The sequence below is a fragment of the Rhagoletis zephyria genome, unplaced genomic scaffold (assembly GCF_001687245.7).
Source record: "Rhagoletis zephyria isolate East Lansing unplaced genomic scaffold, Rhagoletis_zephyria_1.1 Rzeph_scaffold_03665, whole genome shotgun sequence".
In the NCBI taxonomy this organism is placed as follows: domain Eukaryota; kingdom Metazoa; phylum Arthropoda; class Insecta; order Diptera; family Tephritidae; genus Rhagoletis; species Rhagoletis zephyria.
The window spans coordinates 16409-26207 of record NW_016160748.1 but is presented as its reverse complement, the minus strand read 5'-3'; the positions used below and the strand labels follow the sequence as shown (position 1 = coordinate 26207).

At 33.4% G+C, this 9799-nt stretch overlaps 1 protein-coding gene across 1 annotated transcript in view; it reads right to left on the bottom strand.

Annotated features, from left to right (window-relative positions):
• The window catches only part of cpx (synaptic transmission protein complexin), a gene marked incomplete at its 5' end in the record, with an annotated part of 47637 nt that overhangs the window by 22107 nt on the left and 15731 nt on the right, over window positions 1-9799 (bottom strand). The gene's annotated exons all lie outside the window — the stretch shown is intronic.

Here is a 9799-nt window from a genome sequence, read left to right as displayed (position 1 = left end):
TTTTTATTTATTGTTTTCTATGTGTTTTTGTTGTAAGCTTATTTGTATTATTTGGAATTGTTTACTTTTTTATTATTATATTTTTGTATATATATTTGTTTATTGAAATAATAGTTTTATAATGTCCAAATTTATTTAATGACTTTTTAATTAATTTATAATATATATTTTGTTTTAATTTCAATTACTTCGTATATATACTTCGCCTCCTTGTCTCGTTTTGCTGGTTGTATATAAGTATGGAATTTTTTCATTTCTTCATTTGTTCTATGTTATATGTATGTATGTGTATATTTATACGCTAATATATAACTTCATTTTGGTATCAGCATTTTGGTTGTATGTCTTCGGGGTCTCTTCATGTTTGTTTCTGTTTTTTTGTTTTTCATTCTCCTGTCTTCCCCAGCAGTTGTTGATTTGAGTATATAAGTAAGTATTGTTTTGTTGCTTTTACTTCTATATATTCATTGAGTATTGACTTTCTATTATATATAGGTTTTTGTTTCTTTCCTTTCTTTGTTATATGCTTTTTGCGTGTATTACTTCATTTATTTGTGTTATTTGTTGTTTATATATGTAGGTATAATATTGTTTTCATAATCATATGATGACATATCACTGCATGACACATTTTCCCTCTATTTGAGTTTTTAGCTCATTTACTTGCGTTTCTATTTGATTTTTCAGTTCTGTAAGAAGAAATTGAGTAATGGAAACAGCAATAAATAAGCGTGTTATTGTAGGATAGACTACAATACATACAGACAAAAATTCGTTTAGTTTTGAGTTGTGGTAAAAATAATTGTTTTGACTGTGTTTTATTATAAGAAAAAACTACTTTCATTCATTTAATTAATTTACTTTTTTTACACAATTTTTAAATTTTTATTGTTAGTGTGGTGTACTTCATTTAAGAAATTACGTAAATTTTCAAAAACATTTTACATATGAAAAAGAAGAGTGTGTCATTAGAGCACATCGAGAAAAGTTGCAGTTTGATTATTCTTTGCTGGGCCCAAGCAATCAACGCATTTCCGCGCTAAATTCGCATGCCTTATTGTGATCGACGATGTGGGCGGCATGGCAGCCGATTGGCCCACCTGTGGTGGCCTGTGGCTTGCGAAAATGTTTTGAGCGCTTGATGGTGAGTGAGGAGAGTGGAGTGAATATTGTTAGCAAAAGGAGTAGCAACAATACTAAATACATAGTAGTAAAATAGCAGTAGTACAATGGAGTAATAGTAGTAGCGATAGTGGATAGTACACACACATGTTGCAAGAGGGAAAAAGCTTGGTATTTTTTTTAGTGAAATACATAGATGTTGTGGAAAGTTAGTTAGTTTTATCAAATGTGATTGTATACATACATATATATATAAATGTTTTTGTTAGTATTTTATAAAGTGTGTTTGATATAAATTTTTTACTTTTATTCATGATGTTTACTTTTAATAAAAAAATATGGCGTACAGTCTTTAATTATATTAGTTTCTTTATCATTGGAGAAAGTTATGTTTTTAAATGGAAAATAAATTCAGATCATACTTGAAAAATGTAAATATGTAGTTACTCAATAAAAAAAAAAATGGAAAATAAGATATCTGCAATGGGGTTTAAAAATGCTTAGAATGAAAGATAATGTATAAATAAGATGAACACATAGTGACTAAATAAACATTTTTTTTTTTTCACAAAGCTAATTGTAATACAATTGACCAGCTTTTATTGTAAATAGTAAATTAATCGGTGCCGTAAAATTAAACATGTTGCACGATGAAAATAAAAGAAAACCTAAAAAATTTACTTTGAGAATTTGCCAACTCAACTCTTACAACCAGTTTTGCCCGCAGCCTCGCCCATGTGCAATATAGTTTGACGTAATGCTATGAAATTTTCCGATGGTACCTTAATATGTTACACCGATCGACCTCGAATTGTGCTGATCTTTTGTTGCTTTTACTCACACGGTCATCTCAATTCAATTAGTTCTCTATATTCCTTTTTTTGTCAATTTCAGTATACGAGTTATTTCTCTGAACCTATGCTAAATTTTGATTAAATCAGCCGACTGGATACATTCCAATTATTACAATTGCAGACCCTTCTGATCCTCAGTATGTAAAATTTTCGTTTTGTTTGTTTAATATTCATTAACTTTTAAGAAAATGTAGCATTTTCTACGTGTAAACCAGATTTTAAAATTTTATAAAATGGAACAGTCTTGGTATGCAGGTTGTATCGGAGACACAGCCGCTAAATTTAAACGTAGAATACGTGGTACGGTTAAGAGCTCATCCAAGTCAAAAACGAAAGCACACACTAAGGAAAAAATATCGATAAGAAAAACGATAAAAATATTGATAGCAAAATCGATAAAGAATCGAAAACAACATTGATAACAAAATCGATAAAAATATCGATAACAAAATCGATAATAATATCGAAAGAATGATAATGAAGTCGGTACCAAAATCGATAAAAATATCGATAACAAAACCGGTAAACATATCGATTACAAAATCGAAAAAAATATCGATAACAAAACCGATAAAAATATCGATAACAAAACCGATAAAGTATCGATTATTATATCGATAAGACCTGAGAATTCCGAAAATCTCTAAAATCCCGAAATAGTCCCCCATATTGAGTCTCTGTCTATATCCTTTTCTCTATAATTACCTTTAGTTTAATTTTTCTTCCTCTATCTTCATTTTTACTTTTATCGGTTTGCTCATCCTCATATTTTTCTTTATATTTATCTTCGTTTTTACTTTTATGTTTATCACGTTCTGCATCTACATATCCCCCTTCACCTATGACTTTTACAAATAGTGCTCCATCTGTTATTCAAAAGCCGAATACTCTGTGTGTGTAGACTTATTCTCTCCTTCTCTCACTTCCAGCGCATGCACATGTTTGCAAAATGATGACGAAGAGACTTCTTAGAAAAAAAAAGGTTCGAGTTATTTTTTGGACCGACACTCGAAAATTTTGCTTAACGATCAGACATGCCGTTGTTTGTATCCACCTTTCAATTTCAAGGGCATAGCCCTTGAATTTTTCAATAGCTTTCAAGTGGAAACAGGCCACTTTTACCAAGTGGAGTTGCAAAAGCCTTCCATGAATTTTTCCCTGCTTGGGATTGCCATAGAGTAATTTTTAATATTTTAAAATTTTTATATTTTAAAATATTTTTCAATCTTGTTTTGCACACACTTTCAATCTGCTGCGTATGCGTCCAGTGTAAAAGACCCTTTGGCAAATCAGTGAAATCTCACTAAATACTTTACAAATTAAGCGCAGAAACTTGAAAACTTCATTGCCCGTAAAGTAAGTAAGTGACCAGTAAAAAAGCGAAAATACACACATTTAACGATCATTTAACACAGCATTTATGTCAGCAATTTTATCACAACGACAAAGTTGTTAGTAGCAGCATAAAATAAAATAGACACAAAAGTAGTTGTCACATCTATCGCATTTTATTTTATTTTTTTTGCAAGTTGCAGTGGATGCGGGTGGCATGCAACATTTGCGCTATTTCCAGTTGAAGTAACAACTTTCTAGCTTGCTATGGACAGTAAAAAATTCGAACTTAAATGTAAATGCTGCTCTACTAACCAGATATAAAAACACCTGTTAACAGCGCAAAGTAGCTGAAATGTGCAATGGAATTGTTTGAGCAACAAATTGGCTTTCATTGTTCAAAGCGGAGTTGAGTGGCTGCGTAGCCAAAGTTTAATTACAGCTGCAGAGAGTGTGGTAAAAAAGGACACACATTAAGAGCATACGATTGGAGTATCTACATGGCAGAGAAAAAAACCATCGTTGCCCCTTTTATAGCTTTTTATAACAGCGAATGTGAGATACACACTAATTGTACAGTTGCAGTTTACGTTTTTTTTGCTTCTTGCAACTTTAAATAAATATCTACTATTTGCTTTATTTTTCGAAGCAGCAGCTGCTTTTTATAATTTTCCCTTTACACTCATCCGCTTAATGAATAATTTTCTTTATTAATTTTGCTGCCATCCTTTGCTTTATTGATTTGTTAATGGTAATTTGCTGGCTTACAAATTTATTACCTTACGAAAAAATGTAAAAAATGGTAATGAGTAAGCGCCACATGTTACATGCCAGTCTTGTAATTCATGGCCGGTCCTTTCGTGTAGCTCTTTGGTAAAGGAAGTGGGCGGTTAAGGTCCGTAAATGCGGTGGCAGTTTGCATGAAATCACAAAATTATTTAGAATCACTTAACCTATTTTTTCCATAGAAAATATTTTTACAATCTGCGTGAGCCACGAATTTTAAAATAAGCAAAGTACGCCGCCACTAATGACCCAATAAATAATTTAATTAGGCGTACATTAGGTATACACGCTGGCAATAAAATACGCATACGACCGGGTGTGGCGAGACATTAAGATATTTCAGATATTGGGGTTAGGAGAGGAGGGCAGAATATTTATTAGTTACCCACATATTTTACGTAAGGTTAATGTATGTTTAGAACAAATGTAGGTATGTAGTAAATGGCTATTAGATGAGCAGCAGTCCGAAACTTGAAGAACGCTTGGTAATATATGCCTTTAAGCATGGATTTTTTGTTATTGAAAGATACCTTCTTTTTTGAAGATTTTTGGTTCGCCCAGGCAGCAAGGGAAGAAGGAAATTGCGGTGCATGTGGTGGGCAAGTATAAAATAAAATATGTTACCAAGTGGCAAGTATAACGATTCCAATCAGCGATAATGCATGTTCTTTTATAACCACAATTCGCAGTTTAAGCTTAAAAGCAAAAGCGAGAAGATAGCAGAAGTTACTTAGTTATTTAGTTAGTTAGTTTAGGAGCCCAAGAAAATGCCGCCAGTTCAAATTTTTTATTTATGTAAAATCGCAAAAAAAATGTAACAAGAAATCTAATTCTGATGGACTAATATTGTTTCATATGTTGCCCAGCAGATTTTCGAATGCAAACCTATGGATTCCTAAAGTAATTGCCTCAAACTCATATAAGTCTATGAAACACTCACCTTAATAAAAACAATATCAATGAATGATATATGACAGATGTTATTCAAAGATTCTGTTGAAAATAATCCACCTAAACTGTGTGTATATAGGTGTCACTACGGCTCTCCCCCGAACCAGATAACTGTATACAGTTATTGGGCGACACAAGACTGACTTGGTCCCTATAAAACAACCCGTATCCAGATCCTCGTCGGTTGGAATCATGCTTAGAGAGGATTTTGGCGTTATAAAATTTTTAATCCGATCTAAAAAAAAACCGAAATATAAGTTTCTTTCTAACTTAAAGGGGAAATACCAGCATGCTGTTACAGTTTTTGTTTCTTCGTAAATGCGGTCCGAAAACAAAGCAAATGAGTAGAGTTGAAATTTCTTAATTTTTCTACCATTTTGTTAAACATTGGTTTATACAATATTGTGTCTTTTATCTTCCACAAACACGGCTTTGACTCATACAGTACAAGAAGTTTTAGCCAAAATACTTTTTACTTAACAAACATTAGCTAATTTCACCATCCAGCCCACCAGAAAAACATCAAATCAAAATTTTTGATATGGCACCAGCAGCTGTTACAATCACACCACAAGAACATATACAGCACTTGATGGCGCCAGAATGCTGCTATCATGTATGGGACCTTTTATTTATTTATGACTCGATTTCGGTCGAAATTTTTTACCCCACTAAACAGAACTTTTATCAAGCGAAGATGTTTATCCTTCGGAAGCGTAAAAGTAAATTAATAAACAGAAAACTACTGCGCCTTAAATGTTGCTGTGTAATTCATACGCCATGGCATGCGAGTAATTAAGGCTGGTAGGTAAGGAATCAAGCAGACTAAAGACTTTTTGTATTTCAAAACTCAACGCTAGAAGGCATGCACGTTATTACACGCCTGTCTGCCCAGGTTACACGAATGCTATGACATATGAATTATCAATCAACATCAACATTTATGGCCAATTTCAAATTAAAAAGTTAAATGGCATTTAACTATCTATAATTATGGGTTCTTAATTAAATAGCAGACATTGTAAATACCCAAACCCAGTTTAAACAGATTTAAAACATTTGGGCTGAAAACGAATATTTGCTTTTAATCACCAAGTGGTACTTAAATTGTTAAATTGATAAAAAATCAAAACCGATTGGATTTGCTTAAGAATATACAATTAGGGGTTTTTAAGGTAGCCGATTATGAACGAAAAATTATCAGATTTTAAAAATTCAAAATGGAAAAGCCATTTTTGATATAACATTTATTACGGAAGATTTAAACTGAAACTGAAGTGCGTGGCGTATGNGAGAAAAGTTCCTCTAATAAGAAAAGCTGCACGAAAAAGTATCTAAACTCTGAATATATTATATAAAAAAGGAAAAAAAATCAACCACTGAAAGCAGGTCACCATAAAATATCAAATAAGAAAGGTTTCCAGAAGCTTTAAAAAGAATTTATTTCCCCCCGTTCGGATTTTAGTTCATTGATATGGAAAGAATTTGTTTGAAAAAGATTGTTTGAAGTGGGAAAAAGGCTAGATGGAGTCATGAATATTTACCATACAAGAAACGGACGATAGAATAGAAGCTGCAGTATTCCCCACTGAACAGAAAATCTAGAGGTTCTTCAGGGTACCAGATCATTTCAGCATCTCTCAATCCGAAGTATTTGTAATAAAGAAAGCAGCAATGATATTACATGAAACCAACTCACAAAACGAACAGATAACCATTCACATAGAAAGTAACATTCTCAAAGACGCCTCCCTGGCTATGGGTATACTCGCCATGTACCGCCAGCGGCATAGGTTTGGAAAATAACTCAATGTTGTAGACTTGAAGAGCTGAGCATACTGATTTCCTACCATCAACAGGACAAAACAGACTCGAGAGTTTTTGTAGGATTGTTAGCATCACATTGTTTGCTAGCAGCACATTCAAAGTGTTCAGCAAGCGCATTACTCGGCAATTGCTTCAATGCAGTGATTTATGGGTTGCTAATGTATCCGGCAATACTACAGACATTATACCGCCTATGGCAGAGCTTTGATGGCTGTTAAACTATAGTCCTGAGTATTAAAGACTTCAACAGCTAGTAGCTAAGTTAAAAAAAATCATATATGTACATACATATGTATTGAGATATTCAATTTTCTTTTGCTCACATCTTCCTTTCGAATTGTATACTTTGTTTTTGTAACTATTATCAAAACTTTCAATTATATCCTCTATGATTTTTACGCCACCACCTCTTTTCTATGCCTCAAATATTTGCCAATTAAATTACTTAATTGGAGTATTTGCTTAAAATTAGTCTTGCCAAATAAATTCGAATCAATTTTGGCCAAAATCTGCAAGAGTGCCATTGAAAAGAAGTGAAAAAGAGTTTATTTGAAGCTTTTGAATTTTAATTGAATTTTATATGCAAAAGAAAAGTGAAGCTTCACATTTAGCAGTCTCGTTAGGCTCGGTCAACAAATCTAGGGACACAGCTTAAAATGCAAATTGTTGCGGTGTGCCGAGCAGCTGAGCGCTTAAGATTCCGAATGCAGTTTTTAATTGCGGATTGTTGAATTTCACTCAACCACAAAAAACTTTTAATTTGTGCAGCATACGAGATTACATTTAAAATCCACACCAAGTGGCTGTCAGAGAAGCTGCAGTTTAGAGGTTTAGAGCTTTAAGGCAAGTCAAGGCAAGTTGAACAGAATGTGCAGTGCAAATTAAGCAGATAAGTTGATAAACCTCTTGTCGGCATCATTTTGCATATGTTGTTTGCACTGAAACTCTATTTTGTTTCGCTTGTTTGCCTTTAAACTGACAAAGATTGTTTCGTGTAAGATTACTTAGTTGTTTTGTTTTTTTTTTTTAGCTGCATTTCCTTTCTGCACAGTTAACAAGTGTAAATTTTCAATTTAAATGCAAGCAAACAGCTTTTGATTACGTTGACGCCCAAGAGCCAACTGCGCGCGTTTGTCCGTGTGTGTGTGTGTGTGTGTCTGCATGCAATTCAAGAAGATGCAAAGAGATAAATGCATGTATAATTGAATTCTAGAAATGGTGTAAAAGAAATACAACACAAATTAAGTACAACGCCACATTCTCTGTATTCAGCTCAGCCCAGCCCCTTCATTGTTGGGCATTCTAATTTGTTTTCTGGCTTTTGTCTCTTAACTGTTCTTAAGACGACTGAGTAGAAGCTCAGCTGGAAGCTGTTGTTTTGCATTTTCTACTCTAGTAATTGTGCATTTGTATTCCCGAAAGCAAAAAGGAAGTAGTCATTTCCGCTTCTCTCTGTTTTAAACACTTACTGGAACCTAGGATTCATTAATTTTTCATTATTGCGCTACTGCAGCATTTTACATAATAAATCAGCTACAAAGTAAAAGGATTTCGAATGAATTGGAGTTCCATTCAGGATAATTGAATGGGATAGTGAACACTTGTTTACCTGTAATGATGTTTTGTACAACAAATAAGTGCACCTAATCTTTTCGAGTTGAACACTTTTTCAGATTTTGCTTAATGGGAAACGCTGGGCGTTTGCAAGTTAGAGAGATTTACTAAGACGCTGAAAAGCCCTGCACGTTGCAAGGGTTGAACGTAAAAACTTACACCTTAGTGAATATCCCCATTCCATGTTGTATTTTGGTCATAAAAAAGTCATAAGAACAGAGTGTAAAGACTAGAATTTTCAGCGAAACTGACAAAACTAAACCCTGTTTAAATCAGTAGATCGACAAGCTGTCTTCATCAAGATCGGACGGAGTTCGACCGTAAGTAGAGGGATTTTAGGTGAGCTGGTTAATGTCGTCGGGGCATCTTGTTCAAATTGGATCGACAGCCTCACGAAGCACCCAGAGCTCTTAGTCTGCGCTGGTTGGTATTTGTCTCCGAAGAAGGAATTCAAGCGGCTACTCTTCGAATAACTGGGCAACCAATATATATCGTCGTTTGAAGTGCAAAACCGCGTGCGAAGATAATGCAAAACCTCGTATGTGTAGTTGCGCAAATTTTATCGGAACGAGTAAATCTGTCTTATCTCGAAACTGTTCTCTCTTTACCTCTAATTAGCTCGAAGAAGAAAACCATCGCTGCCAGTGGAAATGTGCAAAACTATCGAGGACGTTACTTCTTTGAACATGGTCTGTCTGAGAGCTTAAGATCGAAATTTTCGTACCGCACAAGATCAAACTAGCGCAGAAGCTCAAAGTTAACCTACAACTGCACACCAATATTGATCGCAAAGTGATTTGTAGCGACGAGGTATATTTTTGCAAGCATGCATATGGGGCGAGGTAAACCCAGTTATTATTAGTCGATACTTTCTCGAAAAATACTTTCGTAAGATGGCAGCCTTGCAACGAGGCACATCAAGATGCTAGCTTTCTCTTACTTACTCGCTTACTATACCCGTTTTCGTTCTCTCATTTCATTTTTTTCTTTTTTGGTTTAATTTGTTTTTAATTTTTTGACTTTACTGCTTTAAATAGAAAAATACAAATATATACATATGTACTTTTAATTTCATTGCTTACAAGTTTTTTCTTTTTCTTTTTAAAATTAATTTTCTGTAAAGTTTTAGATTTTATCGTTTTAAATTAAATGAAATTTTTTAAGTTACAGTTAATATTTAGAAACTTATTTTATTTGTTTCTCTTTCCGTATAATTTTCTTTTTCTTTTTATAATTAAGTTTTAAGATTTTATTGTTTTAAAAAGAATAAAAAATATTTCTTTTTTATATGATTCTTAGGCACTTTTTTTATT